Source organism: Perca flavescens, chromosome 23 (assembly GCF_004354835.1).
Source record: "Perca flavescens isolate YP-PL-M2 chromosome 23, PFLA_1.0, whole genome shotgun sequence".
In the NCBI taxonomy this organism is placed as follows: domain Eukaryota; kingdom Metazoa; phylum Chordata; class Actinopteri; order Perciformes; family Percidae; genus Perca; species Perca flavescens.
This window is the reverse complement of record NC_041353.1, coordinates 16,351,293-16,357,626: the sequence shown is the minus strand read 5'-3', so window position 1 is coordinate 16,357,626 and position 6,334 is coordinate 16,351,293.

Here is a 6,334-nt window from a genome sequence, read left to right as displayed (position 1 = left end):
GGTGGAGCCGCGGTATCAAAGCCCACTCAACTAATTGCGAGTCCATCACGCCTGTCAATCATGACGTTTCACCCTGTTTTTATTAGAGATGGTCCGATACCGGCTCCGATACTGCCTAAAACGCTGGTATCGGTATCGGGAAGTACTGAAGTTTATACACCGATCCGATACCACGTAATAAATGCCTAAAGAAAATCTACGTTAAAGTAGTTCATTTATGTTCTTTTTCCATTATAACTGACTGTCAAACTGGATAATAAAAGAAAGTTCTGTGGCATTCATTGTTTGAGTTTGTTCATGTTTTACAAAGAGTTTAACCTGAGCAAGACCAACAACAAAGATAGAAATCATCACACATCCATACAGGGATAGTAGTATACAGTTGTTAAAACATAATAAAATATATGACACACTGGTATCGGATCGGTACTCGGTATTGGCCGATACGCAAGTTCAGGTATCAGAATTGGTATCGGGAAGCAAAAAATGGTATCAAACTATCTCTAGTTTTTATAGCATCAAATAACTAATAAAAACCAAACTTATCGAAAACATGAACACTTGAACAACGTCAATGTTATCAGAACCACCTAGAATGATAGAAACGATCTTTGGGCAAAATGTATTTGATGTGCATTTTATTTTTTTAGTCCATGCCCCATCCGCTAACATGGAGGGGGTGGGATTTACGACCTATACTGCAGCCAGCCACCAGAGGACAATCAAGATGTTTTGGCTTCACTTATACAATCTATGCATCAACCCCTGATATCAACATTTTTCTCAGACAAAATAAAATTAAGAAGAAAAACTCTATACGACTAATATTACAATATATTAACTTACCATCCACCGAAAAATGAACTTCTATGGCCTCTGCCATTTCTGAAAATGTCAGCAAACACATCACAACTCATGAACTTGGAGCTTTCCGAAAATCTTAATTTCAACTTTTCAATTTTCAGGTCGTGAAGGGGGGGGGCATTCTTTTGGACTTTTCTTGTGAACACAGTAAATATGATCCCACTTGAAGGCAGCAAAACTCACAATGACAATGCTAATATACTAAGTTTAGCAAACATAAGATTGACCATGTTCATTATCTTGTCAGCTTGCATTAGCTTTTTAGATTAAATTAATGTACATCTTTTTAAGATGATGATGGATTGAGATGAAAAGCCAGAAAAACAAAAGACAAGACAAAAAATGACTGGCCCCCAACTACAGAGGGTTTAATTACAGGTATAATGTAGTGTAGCATCTCCATTGAAAAGAGGGCTTTTCAAGGTTTTATTGGTATCTGTTTAAAGCCCTTGTTTCCTCAGTCAGGTTCGTCTGTAAATTCACTGTTTTAGTATTCAGCCTGGTATCCACCACACTCAACTATCATCGACACCAATCCCCACAGTCTGGCACCAGTCAAAGGTATTACAGTAACATCCTGTCCTCTCTTCACAAAGAATGCTTGTTTTGGCATACATTTGGATGTGCTCTCCATTAGAGGCTTTAACACTCTCCGTCACTGCATTATCCACACTCATTAATGACTGTCAGAACACGGGAGGTAGGTTGCATCACCAGACATAGAGCCGAATACTTGACACCACTTCTAATGTTTGCCTACCTGAAATACCAAAGCCGAAGTAGGTAAAAAGTGGTACAGACACAGAGAGACAGAGAGACATTGTTGAAATGATGATGATTAATAACAGTGAAGTGGTTTCACTGCAACATGTAGAGTAGTGAAACAGAGCCGGAGTAATGTGTTTGAGTGACTTCTATATACTTTACATCTCATATATATCTTTCCATCTTTAACAGACCAATTGTGTTTTGTCATTTTTGTTCAGTGTTCATTTTTTGTTTGTTTCTTTAGTCAACGTTTTGGGAAATAAGCTTCTATTGACAGTGGCACTGATCTTGTCACCTAATTCTCAGCAAGAAATTCCCAACATGTCGGGGGGCGCGCTTGAGCATGAGTAGTGAGTAGACGTGTCTCCGACAGCTCCCGCAGAAATCTAGCAAATTTATACATTTTGGACCTCGTAACCATTCAAACTCCGTCGGAAACACACACTAAGTGACTTTACTACCTTATGAGTGGATGAATGCTTCCCAAACAGGCCAAACAACAAAGTGGGAAGACCACAACACGAGGCGATTCGAACTCCTCGGCTAGCGTTAGCGCAGACACAGGTGCTAATGCTAACAACATGGACGCGCTGGCAAATGCAGTTACTGCTGTGCAAGCCTCTATCTACTCGTTTCGGGAGGACAACCGGGCGTCTATTGCCTCTCTACATTCGATCCTGAGTGTGTATGGCCAACGAATTAATGATGTGGAGGACGGGCTGAATGAGTTCGACAAGAGACTGAGCAGCGTGGAAGCTTCCCATACTTCGCTGGATAAAGAGAACGATGCTTTGAGGGAGAAGGTGGCATACTTAGAAAACTACACTAGACGACAGAATATACGCATTGTGGGGATATCAGAAAATGCGGAGGGCCCCCGACCAACAGAATTTATCACCAAACTACTCATGGGGGAAGACAGTTTTGAGAAGCCGCCATCGGTGGATAGAGCCCACAGGAGTTTGGCTCCAAAACCAGCTGATGGCATCAATAAACCGCGGCCATTCATTCTCAAGCTCCATCACTTTCAAACTAAAGAGTTGATCCTACGCCTCGTCAGACAGAAGGGCCCGCTCTCCTTCAACGGATCAAGATTTCACATCTTCCCTGACTACAGCCCGGATGTCAACAAACGACGCACAGCCTTCTCCGAGTCCAAAAAGAAGCTCCACGCCGCAAAGATCCAGTTCGGCCTCTACTACCCAGCCACTCTACAGTTCACACACAACGGGAAATGTATGAAGTTCACCAACCCTGCGGGGTGCTGGCCTACATCAATAACAATGTAACTGATGATAACGGACGCCCCGCCTCACACGCTGCGGAGAATGGGGATTGAGGTAATGTTGATGATCGGGCCAATGACTTCAGTAATCATTTAAAATAGACGGTGGTTTCATTTGATATGGCTATTCTGTCATGTTTTCTAACAGTATTTTCTATGTTTATAGTATTATTTTGTTAGCATTGTTCATAGTGGCAGTGGACGTTTTGTGTATGAAGGTGTGTATATACATCATACGTAACACTATATATGTACGCCCTCCTAAATGCTTTTTTTATTTTTTTATTTTTTATAAATCAATTTTTTTTTGGGGGTTTTCTCTATGATCACCACCGGTCTCCCTACAGTGACTTTCTGCGATCTATGGATATCTTATGGATGTCACAGGTCACTTAATATACTGTTGGAGAGGTTCATCAATGGTTAAAGTATCCATTGTTGCGGGTAGCATGCAAATGCAGGTTTGCAGTAGTTTGAAGTTTTCTGGGGGGGATAGCCTTCTTAAGGCTTGTTTATGTGTTATATGTAGTAGTTTTGATGTGGCATTTGTTCTATATACAGTTTGTGCACCTATCCAGCTTTTTTATCGTCTAAATGGGGTCGACGCAGGTATTTTTGAATTGAGTGGTTCTAATGACACAGAGTAATTCACATCTTGTCCCAGGTAAAGATGACATGAAAATTATAAGCTGGAATGTGAAGGGTCTGAATCAGGCAATCAAGAGAAAAAGGGTTCTCTCTCACTTACGATATCTTGGGGTTGGTATTGCTTTCCTACAGGAAACCCACCTTCAAAATCGAGACCAGCTTAAAATTCACAAAGAATGGGTGGGGCAAATGTTTCATTCACAATTTAACTGTAAAGGTAGAGGAGTAGCTATACTTATTAATAAAAAGATTCCTTTCATTGTATCGGACACTATCCTGGATCCAAATGGCAGATATGTGATGGTTGTGGGAGAGCTGTTTCAACTTCGCTTAGTATTGGTCAATATTTATGGACCAAACTTTGATGATGATATAGTTTTTTTAAAAAGATGCTAAACTCCATCCCTAATCTGGATAGTTATCATTTGATTATGGCTGGGGATTACAACCTGGTGATGGACTCTGTCTGGGATCGCTCTTCTCAGTCTGTACCAAGACTGTCTCAATCTGTGCAAACAATCCAATCGTTTATAGATATACATAAACTTATAGACCCATGGAGATTTAAACATCCCATTAAGAGGGAGTATTCGTATTGCTCTAATGTACACAAGTCATTTTCCAGGACAGATTTTTTCTTGGTTGACCCCTATTTGCTTAATGCTATTACAGATTGCAAATATGATCCAATCATTATTTCTGATCACGCCCCAGTTAGTATTAAGGTAACTCTTCCGACTCAGAGGACAAAACGGACATGGCAGCTTGACACACTCCTACTGGCTGATTCAGACTTTGTGAAGTTCATTACAGAACAAATAGATTTCTTTCTGCAGGTAAATAGGACTGATGCCTCAACGACTCATCGACAGCCTCACCCCTCTGGGAGACACTTAAAGCGTATCTCAGGGGACAGATTATTTCTCGCTCTGCTTATATTAGGAAGATGAAGTATAAGAATATTGAGGAGCTATCTTCAGAAATCAAGGCTCTGGACGGGCTCATATCTGGTTCTCCGACCCCTGATTTGATTAGGAAGAGAGTAGGCTTACAAACTGAAATGGATCTCTTAACTACCTCCCAAGCAGAGAGGCTCATCTTTAATTCCCGTAGTAGATTCTATGAAGAGGGGGATAAACCTTCCAAACTATTAGCTAGTCAACTCCGCCAAAAGGCGGCGTCCCGTATTATTTCGCAAATTGTGCTACCTGACAGCTCCTCAACGGAGGACCATCAGGCTTTTAACAACTGCTTTAAAGAGTTCTATTCTAAATTATATTCTTCAGATTCAACTCCTGATCACAACCAATTTGACGCTTTTTTTTCTAATGCACTCCGGCTTGAGACAATTCTTCCTCATGTCATTTCGAAGGATCAGACTGGGTTTGTCCAGGGCAGACAATCCTATTTTAATCTGAGACGATTGTTTAATATCATCTATACTGAATCTAGCACTCCATCCCCAGAAGCAGTAATATCGCTTGATGCCGAAAAGGCGTTTGATCGGGTTGAGTGGGGTTATCTTTTTTATACACTTGGCAGGTTTGGTTTTGGCCCTAACTTCACTCACCTTATCAAGCTCATTTACACTGATCCAACTGCCTCAGTTTATACCAACGGTATCTCATCTGAGTATTTTCCTCTTTACAGAGGGACAAAACAAGGGGATCCAGTGAGTCCGTTACTTTTCGTTTTAGCTATAGAGCCACTTGCCATAACTCTTAGATGCAATGATAGTATACAAGGTATCTCACGTGGTGGCCTAACTCACACTGTCTCGCTTTATGCAGACGACTTGTTATTATATGTCACCAACCCCATCACAACTACCCCTGAAATCCTTAAAATCTTGTAGGAATTTGGTAGCATATCTGGGTATAAACTAAATTTTTAATAAGAGCGAATACTTCCCCATTAATAGTAATGCCAGTGAATATCCCAATCTGCCGTTTAAATTGTCCGCCGAGTCCTTTACATATCTGGGTGTAAAAGTCACCAAATCCTATAACAGTCTATTTAAAAGTAACATTACTCCTCTTCTGGAACAGTGCAAACAAGATATTAAAAGGTGGTCTATTTTACCACTATCTCTTATCAGGAGAACAAACTCTGTAAAGATGAATATTGTACCCAAGTTTCTATATTTGTTTCAGGCACTGCCTGTTTATATACCACAGTCTTTTTTCAAGGCATTTAATCAAATGATTTCCTCCTATATATGGAACAATAAATCAGCTCGCATAAGCCCACATTCCCTCCCTGCTTTACTTTGCGCATCTCTACCATCACTAGTTAATAATATTAAGGATAATATAATTGTAACTCAATCACTACGCATCGTAAATCAGTTCAAAAGGTGTCTGGGTATTCAAAGTATTTCTATTCACTCACCAATAATACACAATCACCTTTTTCAACCATCACTAATGGACAATGGCTTCAAAATTTGGTATGACAAGGGCATTCATAGTATTGAGGACCTGTATGTTAATGATACTTTTGCTAGCTTTGAACAACTATCCAGAAAATTCGGTCTGACAAATAATCATTTTTTCCGATACTTGCAAATTAGGGATTTTACTCATAAAAAGTTTGCTAACTTCCCTACACTCCCCTCTCCTTCTTGTTTGGATTCCCTATTGCGGGTCAATATGCTGACTAAGAGAAGAATATCATTTATTTATTCCCATGTCATGGATAGCTGCAACCTCTCTATTTCACATATTCGAGAACAGTGGGAAAATGACTTGGGGGCGCAACTGTCTGATG